At 43.7% G+C, this 13144-nt stretch overlaps 1 long non-coding RNA gene across 1 annotated transcript; it reads left to right on the top strand.

Annotated features, from left to right (window-relative positions):
- Positions 1 to 2862: 2862 nt before the first annotated feature.
- On the top strand, positions 2863 to 12062 carry LOC126267556 (uncharacterized). Its single transcript, XR_007549022.1, has 2 exons — positions 2863 to 2973; positions 11750 to 12062. It is a non-coding gene; the product is annotated as an uncharacterized LOC126267556 (long non-coding RNA).
- Positions 12063 to 13144: the final 1082 nt, after the last annotated feature.

Below are 13144 nucleotides of genomic sequence, written 5' to 3'. Positions count from 1 at the left end.
CGCCCGGATAGCAGTGCGTTAGACCGCACAGCTAACCGGGCGGGCTTTCTGGGCGTCACATCTGCACAAATTCATTGGGAATAAATAATAATGCTCAACTTACGATTTGATTCAGCCATTTTCTTCAGCCATTTTCTTCAGAAGAACGCGAAATCCCGAAGATGGGCTAAAATTTACAGACGCGCGAAATTTGGCACGTACTTCGATGCGAGATGCCTTCAATAGGTTCCACAACGAAACATTGTCTCGAAATTTGGTAGAAAATCCGAAGAAATTCTGGTCGTATGTAAAGTACACAAGCGGCAAGACGCAGTCAATACCTTCGCTGCGCAGTGCCGATGGTACTGTTATCGACGACTGTGCCGCTAAAGCGGAGTTACTGAACGCAGTTTTCCGAAGTTCCTTCACCAGGGGAGACGAATGGAATATTCCAGAATTTGAAACACGAACATCTGCTAGCATGAGTTTCTCAGAAGTAGATACCTTAGGGGTTGCGAAGCAACTCAAATCGCTTGACACGGGCAAGTCTTCAGGTCCAGATTGTATACCGATTAGGTTCCTTTCAGATTACTCTGATACTATAGCTCCCTACTTAGCACTCATATACAACCGCTCGCTCACCGATAGATCTGTACCTACAGATTGGAAAATTGCGCAGGTCGCACCAGTGTTCAAGAAGGGTAGTAGGAGTAATTCATGTAACTACAGACCTATATCATTGACGTCGGTTTGCAGTAGGGTTTTGGAGCATATACTGTATTCAAACATTATGAACCACCTCGAAGGGAACGATCTATTGACACGTAATCAGCATGGCTTCAGAAAACATCGTTCTTGTGCAACGCAGCTAGCTCTTTATTCGCACGAAGTAATGGCCGCTATCGACAGGGGATCTCAAGTTGATTCCGTATTTCTAGATTTCCGGAAAGCTTTTGACACCGTTCCTCACAAGCGACTTCTAATCAAGTTCCGGAGCTATGGGGTATCGTCTCAGTTGTGCGACTGGATTCGTGATTTCCTGTCAGGAGGGTCGCAGTTCGTAGTAATAGACGGCAAATCATCGAGTAAAACTGAAGTGATATCAGCTGTTCCCCAGGGAAGCGTCTTGGGACCTCTACTGTTCCTGATCTATATAAATGACCTGGGTGACAATCTGAGCAGTTCTCTTAGACTGTTCGCAGATGATGCTGTAATTTACCGTCTAGTAAGGTCATCCGAAGACCAGTATCAGTTGCAAAGCGATTTAGAAAAGATTGCTGTATGGTGTGTCAGGTGGCAGTTGACGCTAAATAACGAAAAGTGTGAGATGATCCACATGAGTTCCAAAAGAACTCCGTTGGAATTCGATTACTCGATAAATAGTACAATTCTCAAGGCTGTCAATTCAACTAAGTACCTGGGTGTTAAAATTACGAACAACTTCAGTTGGAAGGACCACATAGATAATATTGTCGGGAAGGCGAGCCAAAGGTTGCGTTTCATTGGCAGGACACTTAGCAGATGCAACAAGTCCACTAAAGAGACAGCTTACACTACACTCGTTCGTCCTCTGTTAGAATATTGCGGCGCGGTGTGGGATCCTTACCAGGTGTAATTGACGGAGGACATCTAAAGGGTGCAAAAAAGGGCAGCTCGTTTTGTATTATCGCGTTATAGGGGAGAGAGTGTGGCAGATATGATACACGAGTTGGGATGGAAGTCATTACAGCATAGACGTTTTTCGTCGCGGCGAGACCTTTTTACGAAATTTCAGTCACCAACTTTCTCTTCCGAATGCGTAAATATTTTGTTGAGCCCAACCTACATAGGTAGGAATGATCATCAAAATAAAATAAGAGAAATCAGAGCTCGAACAGAAAGGTTTAGGTGTTCGTTTTTCCCGCTCGCTGTTCGGGAGTGGAATAGTAGAGAGATAGTATGATTGTGGTTCGATGAACCCTCTGCCAAGCACTTAAATGTGAATTGCAGAGTAGTCATGTAGATGTAGATGTAGATGTAGATGTAGATGTAGACTGCTATCAGAAACAGTGGCATGCGAATGTTACACGACAGGTGAAATCATATACTACGACAGAGTCTTATACTACTAATAAAGTTCTTAAGATCAATGCGTAGATCAAACAACTGCCACTTCTGTATGGTAAGTCCCGTCCAGACAATTGTTCTTCCTTACTTCACCCTGAGTTGGAGATAACAAGATCGGGCCGAGTGTCATGAGGCGGCCTGTGTGGCCGAGCGGTTCTAGGCGCCACAGTCTGGAACTGCTCGACCGCTACGGTCGCAGGTTCGAATCCTGCCTCGGACATGGATGTGTGTGATGTTCTTAGGTTAGTTAGGTTTGATTAGTTCTAAATTCTAGGGGACTGATGACGTCAGGAGTTAAGTCCCATAGTGCTCAGAGCCATTTGAACCATTTGAACCGAATGGTATGGTAGCTCCCCGCTAATATCAGAAACCAGCACACGGCAGTGGGCAATACATTCTCGTCGGTAAATTCCCGATATCGTGTGACTAGGGCCTCCTGTCGGGTAGAGCGTTCACCGGATACTGACGCCAGTTCATCGACTTGTGCGTCGATGGGGATGAAATGATGATGATTAGGACAACACAACACCCAGACCCTGAACGGAGAAAACCTCCGACCCAGCCGGGAGTCGTACCCGGGTCCTTACATTGACATTCTGTTGCGCTGAGCACTCAGCTACCGGCGGCGGACAATTCCCGATGTTTGTCCAAGTTAATGGCTGGGCGCTGAGAACGAGCGCATGACGGAACCGTTGAGTGTGTGCGAGGACGTGCTTCACCAACTGCGTACTTCGTGACTCTCGGAATAATTCTGCAAAGCTAATTGCTTGCTGACCTTCAAGTTCGAAACTTGTCGCGCTATAAACGACTCACGCGTTCCAGGCGAGGCGCACAGTTTGGCCGACCGTTCTGCTTGCGACAAGCTGCTGAAAGATGAACAAGTTTCTGGTGAGTTTTCGTCTAGCCAACAGGCTGTAAGCGGTTTCCAGTATTTATGAATTTCCGTCAGGATTTGTAAGTCCGCACACCGTCACGAAAATCGGCAACCTTTCAGTAAAATAATTCGCTAATCTATAAACAGTAAAATTAGATAGAAGTTAAGGTAACGGTGTTTCAAGAAAATATTCGGCGTCATAAATTTTATTCCATTAGTAGCACCACAGACTTTGAAGTTTTCCACCAATGTGACTTGTCACATTCAGTAACCACACATACATTTTGTCAGTGGTGATTCTTAGGCTTCATATACGAAGTCACGTTTCTTGCTTCCTCCGATAGAACAACAAACACGTAAGTTGAATGTCAACTATCTTCTGTTCTACTTTAGAAATCTGTATTGCTAGATACGTAAACTTTATGCACCTCTGTATCTGCGTAAATCCAACCACTCAATTCATTTCTTTTCTGTACTGTCTGTAAAGTAGGAATTATCTACACTAATGGCCATTAAAATTGCTACACCAGGAAGATGACGTCTGCAGACGCGAAATTTACCCGACTTCCTGTGATATGCAAATGATTAGCTTTTCAGAGCATTCACGCAAGTTTGGCACCGGTGGAGACACCTATAACGTGCTCACATGAAGAAAGTTTCCAACCGATTTCTCATACACAACCAGCAGTTGACCGGCGTTGCCTGGTGAAACGTTGTTGTGATGCCTCGTGTAAGGAGGACAAATGCATACCATCACGTTTCCGACTTTGTTAAAGGTCGGATTGTAGCCTATCGCGATTGCGGTTTATCGTATCGCGACACTGCTGCTCGCGTTGGTCGAGATCCAATGGCTGTTAGCAGAATGTTGTTGTTGTTGTGGTTTCAGTCCTGAGACTGGTTTGATGCAGTTCTCCATGCTACCCTATCCTGTGCAAACTTCTTCATCTCCCAGTACCTACTGCAACCTACATCCTTCTGAATCTGCTTAGTGTATACATCTCTTGATCTCCCTCTACGATTTTTACCCTCCACACTGCCCTCCAATACTAAATTCGTGATCCCTTGATGCCTCAGAACATGTCCTAACAACCGATCCCTTCTTCTGGTCAAGTTGTGCCACAAACTTCTCTTCTCCCCAATCCTATTCAATACTTCCTCATTAGTTATGTGATCTACCCATCTAATCTTCAGCATTCTTCTGTAGCACCACATTTCGAAAGCTTATATACTCTTCTTGTCCAAACTATTTATCGTCCATGTTTCACTTCCATACATGGCTACACTCCATACAAATACTTTCAGAAATGACTTCCTGACACTTAAATCTATACTCGATGTTAACAAATTTCTCTTCTTCAGAATCGCTTTCCTTGCCATTGCCAGTCTACATTTTATATCCTCTCTACTTCGACGGTCATCAGTTATTTTGCTCCCCAAATAGCAAAACACCTTTACTGCTTTAAGTGTCTCATTTCCTAATCTAATTCCCTCAGCACCACCTGACGTAATTCACTACATTCCATTATGCTCGTTTTGCTTTTGTTGATGTTTATCTTATATCCTCCTTTCACGACACTATCCATTCCGTTCAACTGCTCTTCCAAGTCCTTTGCTGTCTCTGACAGAATTACGATGTCATCGGCGAACCTCAAAGTTTTTATTTCTTCTCCATGGATTTTAATACCTACCCCGAATTTTTCTTTTGTTTCCTTTACTGCTTGCTCAATATACAGATTGAATAACATCGGGGAGAGGCTACAACCCTGTCTTACTCCCTTCCCAACAACTGCTTCCCTTTCATGTCCCTCGTGTCTTATAACTGCCATCTGGTTTCTGTACAAACTGTAAATAGCCTTTCGCTCCCTGTATTTTATCCCTGTCACCTTTAGAATTTGAAAGAGAGTATTCCAGTCAACATTGTCAAAAGCTTTCTCTAAGTCTACAAATGCTAGAAACGTAGATTTGCCTTTCCTTAATCTTCCTTCTAAGATAAGTCGTAAGGTCAGTATTGACTCACGTATTACAGTGTTTCCACGGAATCCAAACAGATCTTCCCCGAGGTCGGCTTCTACTAGTTTATCCATTCATCTGTAAAGAATTCGTGTTAGTATTTTGCAGCTGTGGCTTATTAAACTGATTGTTCGGTAACTTTCACATCTGTCAACACCTGCTTTCTTTGGGATTGGAATTATTATATTCTTCTTGAAGTCTGCAGGTATTTCGCCTGTTTCATACATCTTGTTCACCAGATGGTAGAGTTTTGTCAGGACCGGCTCTCCCACGGCCGTCAGTAGTTCCAAAGGAATGTTGTCTACTCCGGGGGCCTTGTTTCGACTCAGGTCTTTCAGTGCTCTGTCAAACTCTTCACGCAGTATCGTACCTCCCATTTCATCTTCATCCACTTCCTCTTCCATTTCCATAATATTGTCCTCAAGTACATCACCCTTGTATAGACCCTCTATATACTCCTTCCACCTTTCTGCTTTCCCTTCTTTGCTTAAAACTGGGTTTCCATCTGAGCTCTTGATGTTCATACAATTGGTTCTCTTTTCTCCAAAGGTCTCTTTAATTTTCCTGTAGGCAGTATCTATCATACCCCTACTGAGATAAGCCTCTACATCCTTACATTTCTCCTCTAGCCATCCCTGCTTAGCCATTTTGCACTTCCTGTCGATCTCATTTTTGAGACGTTTGTATTCCTATTTGCCTGCTTCATTTACTGCATTTTTATATTTTCTCCTTTCATCAATTAAATTCAATATTTCTTCTGTTACCCAAGGATTTCTACTAGTCCTCGTCTTTTTACCTACTTTATCCTCTGCTGCCTTCACTACTTCATCCTTCAAAGCTAGCAATCTTCTTCTGCTGTATTTCTCTCCCCCATTCCTGTCAATTTTTCCCTTATGCTCTCCCTGAAACTCTGTGCAACATCTGGTTCTTTCATTTTATCCAGGTGCCATCTCCTTAAATTTCCACCTGTTTGCAGTTTCTTCAGTTTTAATCTACAGGTCATAAGCAATAGATTGTGATCAGAGTCCACATCTGCCCCTGGGAATGTCTTACAATTTAAAACCTGGATCCTACATCTCTGTCTTACCATTATATTATCTGTCTGATACCTTTTAGTATCTCCAGGGCTCTTCCATGTATACAACCTTCTTTGATGATTCTTAAACCAAGTATTAGCTATGATGAAGTTGTGCTCTGTGGAAAATTCTACCAGGCGGGTTCCTCTCTCATTTCTTAGCCCCAATCCATATTCACCTACTACGTTTCCTTCTCTCCCTTTTCCTACTGCCGAATTCCAGTCACCCATGACTATTAAATTTTCATCACCATTCACTATCTGAATAATTTCTTTTATTTCATCATACATTTCTTCAATTTCTTTGTCATCTGTAGAGCTAGTTGGCATATAAACTTGTACTACTGTAGTTGGTGTGGGCTTCGTATCTATCTTGGCCACAATAATGCGTTCACTATGCTGTTTGTAGTAGTTTACCCGCATTCCTATGTTGCTATTCATTATTAAACCTACTCCTGCATTACCACTATTTGATTTTGTGTTTATAACGCTGTAGTCACCTGACCAGAAGTCTTGTTCCTCCTGCCACCGAACTTCACTAATTCCCACTATATCTAACTTTAACCTATCCATTTCCCTTTTTTAATTTTCTAACCTACCTGCCCGATTAAGGGATCTGACATTCCACGCTCCGATCCCTAGAACGCCAGTTTTCTTTCTGCTGATAACATCCTCTTGAGTAGTCCCCGCTCGGAGATCCGAATGGGGGACTATTTTACCTCCGGAATATTTTACCCAAGAGGACGCCATCATCATTTAATCATACAGTAAAGCTGCATGCCCTCGGGAAAAATTACGGCCGTAGTTTCCCCTTGCTTTCAGCCGTTCGCAGTACCAGCACAGCAAGGCCGTTTTGGTTATTGTTACAAGGCCAGGTCAGTCAGTCATCCAGACTATTAGCCTTGCAACTACTGAAAAGGCTGCTGCCCCTCTTCAGGAACCACACGTTTGTCTGGCCTCTCAACAGATACACCTCCGTTGTGGTTGCACCTACGGTACGGCTATCTGTATCGCTGAGGCACGCAAGCCTCCCCACCAACATCAAGGTCCATGGTTCCTGGGGGGGGGGGGGGGGGGGGGGAGTTAGCAGAATATGGAATCGGTGGGTTCAGGACAGTAATACGTAACGCCGTGCGGGATCCCACCGGCCTTATATCACTAACCGTCGAGAAGACAGGCATCTTATCCGCATGGCTGTAACGGATGGTCCAGCCACGTCTCGATTCCTGAGTCAACAGATGGGGACGTTTGCAAGACAACAATCATCTGCACGAAAAGTTTGATGACGTTAGCAGCAGCATGGACTATTAGCTCGTAGACCATTGCTGTGGTTACCCATGACGCTGCATCACAGACAGGAGTCTTTGCGATAGTGTACACAACGACGAACCTGAGTGCACGAATGGCAAAAGTCATTTTTTCGGATGAATCCTGGTTCTGTTTACAGTATCATGATGGTCGCATCCGTGTTTGGCGACATCGCGGTGAACGCATATTGGAAGCGTGTATTCGTCATCGCCATACTGGCGTATCATCCGGCGTGATGGTATGGGGTGCCATTGGTTACACGTTTCGGTCACCTCTTGTTCGTACTGACGGCACTTTGAACAGTGGACGTTACATTTCAGATATGTTACGACCCGTGGCGCTACCCATCATTCGATCCCTGCGAAACCCTACATTTCAGCAGGATAGTGCACGACCGCATGTTGCAGGTCCTGTACGGGCCTTTCCGGATACAGAAAATGTTCGACTGTCGCCCTGGCCAGCACATTCTCCAGATTTCACATCAACTGAAAACGTCTGGTCAGTGGTAGCCGAGCAACTGGCTCGTCACAATAAGCCGGTCACTACTCTTGATGAACTGTAGCATTGTGTTGAAGCTGTATGAGCAGCTGTACCTGTACACGCCATCCAAGACCTGTTTGACTAAATGTCCAGGCGTATCAAGGCCGTTGTTACGGCAGAGGTGGTTGTTCTGGGCACTGATTTCTCAGGATCTATGCAAATTACGTGAAAATGTAACCACATGTCAGTTGTAGTATAATATATTTGTCCAATGAATACCCGTTTATCATCTGCATTTCTTCTTTGTGTAGCAATTTTAATAGCCAGTAGCGTATTTATGGTTCCTCAAAAATATGACACATTTACCAGACTTGATTCCTTCCTCATGTTTACAAAAGAAATCTTGTAAGTGTCTGCTCCGTAGTTCGAAGAGTTTTCTTCTTCCGATAACCATTGATATGGAGGTTATTTATATCGTTGGCCAGGAGAACCCTACTAGTACCAAACATAGGATAAAATTTCGGGAAAAATGTTCTGAGAATGTACGTTTGGAGCACAGCGTTGTATGGTAGTGAAACATGGACTGTGGAACAACCGGCGCAGAGGACAAACGAAGTTTTTGTCACACCTCCTGTTGCTCAAAACTAATAGAGATACGTGTCAGAGAACAGTAATGTAAATTAGCTATCGCTGGCGATTATATCTGTGCTGAAAGATGAAGGATAAACATATATTCCCTATACTTTAAAGGCATTCATTTAACTATTGTTTTAAGATGTGTGGTGAATGAAAATTACAGTTGCGACACTCTTACGAACAAGTGCTCTACTTGTCCTCGTGTCTTACAGTAATTTTCATTTACATCTCTTCTCATCTTCGTAAGAGATACTGAATGCAAGTACTTTAATCGTCGCTGGAATTGTCATTGCCGTATTTAGTTAGTTTCTTGTATAAAATATATTGTAATAATTTGATAAACGTCATTTTAAGCTCCACGTGCCGGACGATCAACCAGAATTAAACTCAGATTTTATTAGAGAGGGAGCTGGAACTCAGTGTGGGCGAGAATGCCGAAAAAAGTCGTTTGTGGTTTTACGAGAGAAGACTCAATATTCTCTTGAAATAACTGTGACCAGTGGACGATAATGATGATATTTGGTCCGTCGGGCCATCAATTGTGCTGTTATCAGCTCTCATACAAATTACCAGTCTCTTTGCTTTCCAGTCTCACCACATTCCCGAATAAGTAAAAGGAGAATGAGGTAAACACATACACCCAATCCCAGGGTGGAGAAAATCCACGACTCGGCCGGGAATCGAACAGGTGACCCTTTGATCCAGAATCAGCAGCGTTAGGTACAAGACCACGAGTTACAGATAATCAGTGGCCGGATATTTGACTCAACTCCTGCAGAACACCAGTGTACTCTCTTAACCATCCGCATCCGTTGTCACCGTGAGTGACTGCTATACTGGAAGATTTTTCCTTGGTAGGAGGCTTGGGAGGGGGTTGCACTCAGCTTCGTGAGGACAGCTGTGTAGCTAGTCTACTGATTAGTACAGGCTGGAGGATCAAGAAACGACAACGATCGGGAGAGCTGTGTTCTGTCTCCAAACTCATCCACCCTCCATACAGCATCCAATAACGCCGTTGCCAGAGGATGACACGGCGATCAGTAGTGACCGATTGATCCGTCTAGGACCAGAACACGGAACATTACCTACTTTTATCTTTTACAATAATAACCGTGTGATTTCACCTAGACAGGTTCGCTAAGGCCAACACTGGATATATTTCATTCTCGTGTTTAATGTGGGCAATAATTTTTGATGTGCAAACGATATTGAAAGGTTTGCTACGTGAGTGCACTGAAAGTACATTTTCTTCTAAGAAACTACACTTCCCCAGTCCTCTCGCTGTGAATGACACTATGGCATTTGTCTTGCTGCTATCAAATTCATAAAGTCGTTTCATCTTGTAATGCCGTGAAGTTTTATGACTAGATATTTAAAGAACATCATTGAGTCTTTAATTAACAGCTGATATTCTGAAATCAGAAAACTTAACATTCTTGCATTCCATACGACAGGAAATTCGATGACGTGTGAATAAATCTGCCGTGAACATCTGACCCCAGAGATAATTCGAAACTGTAACACAATGAACGAGGTTCTTATCAAGTGAGTGGTAGAAATAGAATGTTTTTGATTTTACAACTTTCTGCCAGATATTTTACCAGGAGAAACTGCTAAGAGAAGCGTTCCATGGTGCCAGAAGTAACAGTTTAAAAACATTTTAATGCCAAGCTGTTTTTTTTTTCTTTTGCATTATAGCCAGAGATTTCATTAATTCAGTGTTCCAGCATTTTTTCCGTGTGGTTGAATCAGGACGACCTGTGCCCAGTCCACCTTCCAGACTAACATATCCAACTGCATTTGTCCCACAAAAGTCCATAGAGTGCTATAAGAAAAGTATTTCCGTATATATCTGAAGAGTATAACGAATCTCATGGTGGACTTCCTGTAAGCTTACGGATTCAAACGAAACGACTGGTATGCTTCTTGACCGTAGGGGAACGATGCGGGAGGCACACGCCAGCGTACTAGGTGAGGTGCTAATGGAGATGGTTTCCCGTTGCCTTCCTCTGACCGTAATGGGGATGAATGATGATGAAGACGACACACCAACACACAGTCATCTCGAGGCAGGTGAAAATTCCTGACCCCACCCGGAATAGAACCCGGGACCCCTTGGTCGGAAAGCGAGAATGCTACCGCGAGACCACTAGCGGGTACTTTTTGCACATGTAGTCACTCACTCCGTCTTCAGGCCACGAGTGGCCTACCGGGACCATCCTCAGTGGAGGATGCTGATTGGAGAGGCGTGGGGTTAGCACACCGCTCTCCCTGTCGTTATGATGGTATTCTTGACTGAAGGCGCCACTACTCGGTCGAGTAGCTCCTCAATTGGCATCACGAGGCTGAGTGCACCCCGAAGAATGGGAACAGCGCATGGAGGCCTGGATGGTCACCCATCCAAGTGCCGACCACTCCCGACAGCGCTTAACTTCGATGATCGCACGGGAACCGATGTATCCACTGCGGCAAGGGCGTTGCCCCACAGCTAGTCAACATATTTATAAATTTTATGTTCGGCAACTAGGATGGTGGTGGTGGTGGTGGTTAGTGTTTAACGTCCCGTCGACAACGAGGTCATTAGAGAAGGAGCGCAAGCTCGGATTAGGGAAGGATTGGGAAGGAAATCGGCCGTGCCCTTTTCAAAGGAACCATCCCGACATTTGCCTGAAACGATTTAGGGAAATCACGGAAAACCTAAATCAGGATGGCCGGAGACGGGATTGAACCGTCGTCCTCCCGAATGCGAGTCCAGTGTGCTAACCACTGCGCCACCTCGCTTGGTAGGCAACTGGGAATTTGAAAGAGCGTGTAAATACAGGATGGTGTTCACGATAATGTTACAGTACGCAGTCCGTATTTAACTGAAATTACCAACAATCCACTGTAAATTTGCGTGGTACACCACTCCTGGAACTCTGTGTTTTCCAATTGTTTACTGGCCGAAATACAGGCAAAAATTAAAAGATGTAATAAAATATGTCGTATAACGCAGAGATTCCCCAGTCTGTGTCTTTCACCAACCGCACTAAGCTATTTGAAGATCAAGTAAAGTTTGGAAATTATAATAAGTATACTGATGAGTGTAATACTAGAAAGTTCTTTTTTAAAATTTGAAGAGATGTAAGTGCTTTTCTTCTTTCTTTTTCCATTTTACTCGAAGTTGAGGCCTTCCCATATTTATAAACGACATTAAATAACTGTAATCTCTCTCCTTCCAGACACATCAGGTACTCTAGTTCCAAAATGTCTTCAGACTACAGTGTCACGATTTCTTTCAGGTTTTTGTCGCCTCTGCGTTGTTGCTGGTGGTAGCCATATGCTTATCACCAGCGAAGGCTGTAGCTGTGGCATTACCATTGGCCACCTCACCACCGTACACTACAACACCATGGACCACCACACCTCGGACCGCCACACCATCATCGTCGGGAGACTAACTAATGGCTGCTGCAGCAGTGTCATTCACCTGCGTTTCATCACTCTGGTGACCAGAACTACGTTTCTGAAGGCCACATTCTTGTTGGATAGGCAATACGATGTATTTGTACAAATTGCTTATTGTTTACAATAAATAATTACAAATCAAAGTTATCTATTATATGAAATTGTTCATGCAAAATACATTAGACTGCTTGAGTGCTTCCTAGAATGTGAATTTAGAAGAGCGTTTCTGCAGTAGAGTATTCAGTATGAGTGCAGAACTACTGTAAGTTACCATAAATTTGTACAGCTACACAATATCTTTGACGTTTGAATCGACATTACAATCATAATTTTGTGTACTATTCTGAAGGGCGTTTCCTGCCTGAGTTACTGATTCGTCAGTCATCGCTTGAGTTAGCTGGTTCAGTCAGGAGAAATTCAGACGATGATGTACACTTTATAAGTTGAACTATCAACTACTAATATAATCCACATAGTAATTATAAACAATTACTTCAAAATATCTTTGGCATGAATGGTGTGGATTTCATGTGTTTGACGAGACATTTGAAGAGTTTTCGGGGACATTTTGAATGAAAAAGATGTTCACAGTTTTACCATGCACATCGTTATAACACCTAACTTGTAGGGTCTACTCTCCAACCAGTTTGATACGAAGTACACTGAAGCGCCAAAGAAACTGATATAGGTATGCGTATTCAGACACAGAGATACTTAAACAGGCAGAATACGGCACTGCGATCGGCAAAGCCTATATAAGACAACCAGTCTCTGGTGCAATTATTAGATCAGTTACTGCTGCTATAATGGCAGTTTATCAACATTTAAGTGAATTTGAACGTGATGTTATAGTCGACGCACGAGCGACGGGACACAGCACATCCGAGGCAGCGATCAAATATGGATTTTCCCGTACGACCATTTCACGAGTACACCGTGAATATCAGGATTCCGGTGAAACATCAGATTTCCTACATCGCTGCGATCGGAAAAAGATCTTCCAAGAAAGGGGCCAACGGCGACTGAAGACAACGTTTAGCTTGATAGAAACGCAACCCTTCCCCAAATTGCGGTACATTTCAGTGCTCGGACATCAACAAGTGTCGATGGAAGAACGATTCAAGGAAACATCAGAGATTTGAGCTTTCGGAGCCTATTGCACAACACTAAGCTTTACGCCTCGCCTGGGCCCGTCTTAACACCGACAATGGACTGTTGAAGACTGGAAA

The sequence above is a fragment of the Schistocerca gregaria genome, chromosome 4, assembly GCF_023897955.1.
Source record: "Schistocerca gregaria isolate iqSchGreg1 chromosome 4, iqSchGreg1.2, whole genome shotgun sequence".
NCBI classification, from domain to species: domain Eukaryota; kingdom Metazoa; phylum Arthropoda; class Insecta; order Orthoptera; family Acrididae; genus Schistocerca; species Schistocerca gregaria.
This window is presented reverse-complemented; position numbering and strand designations above follow the sequence as displayed.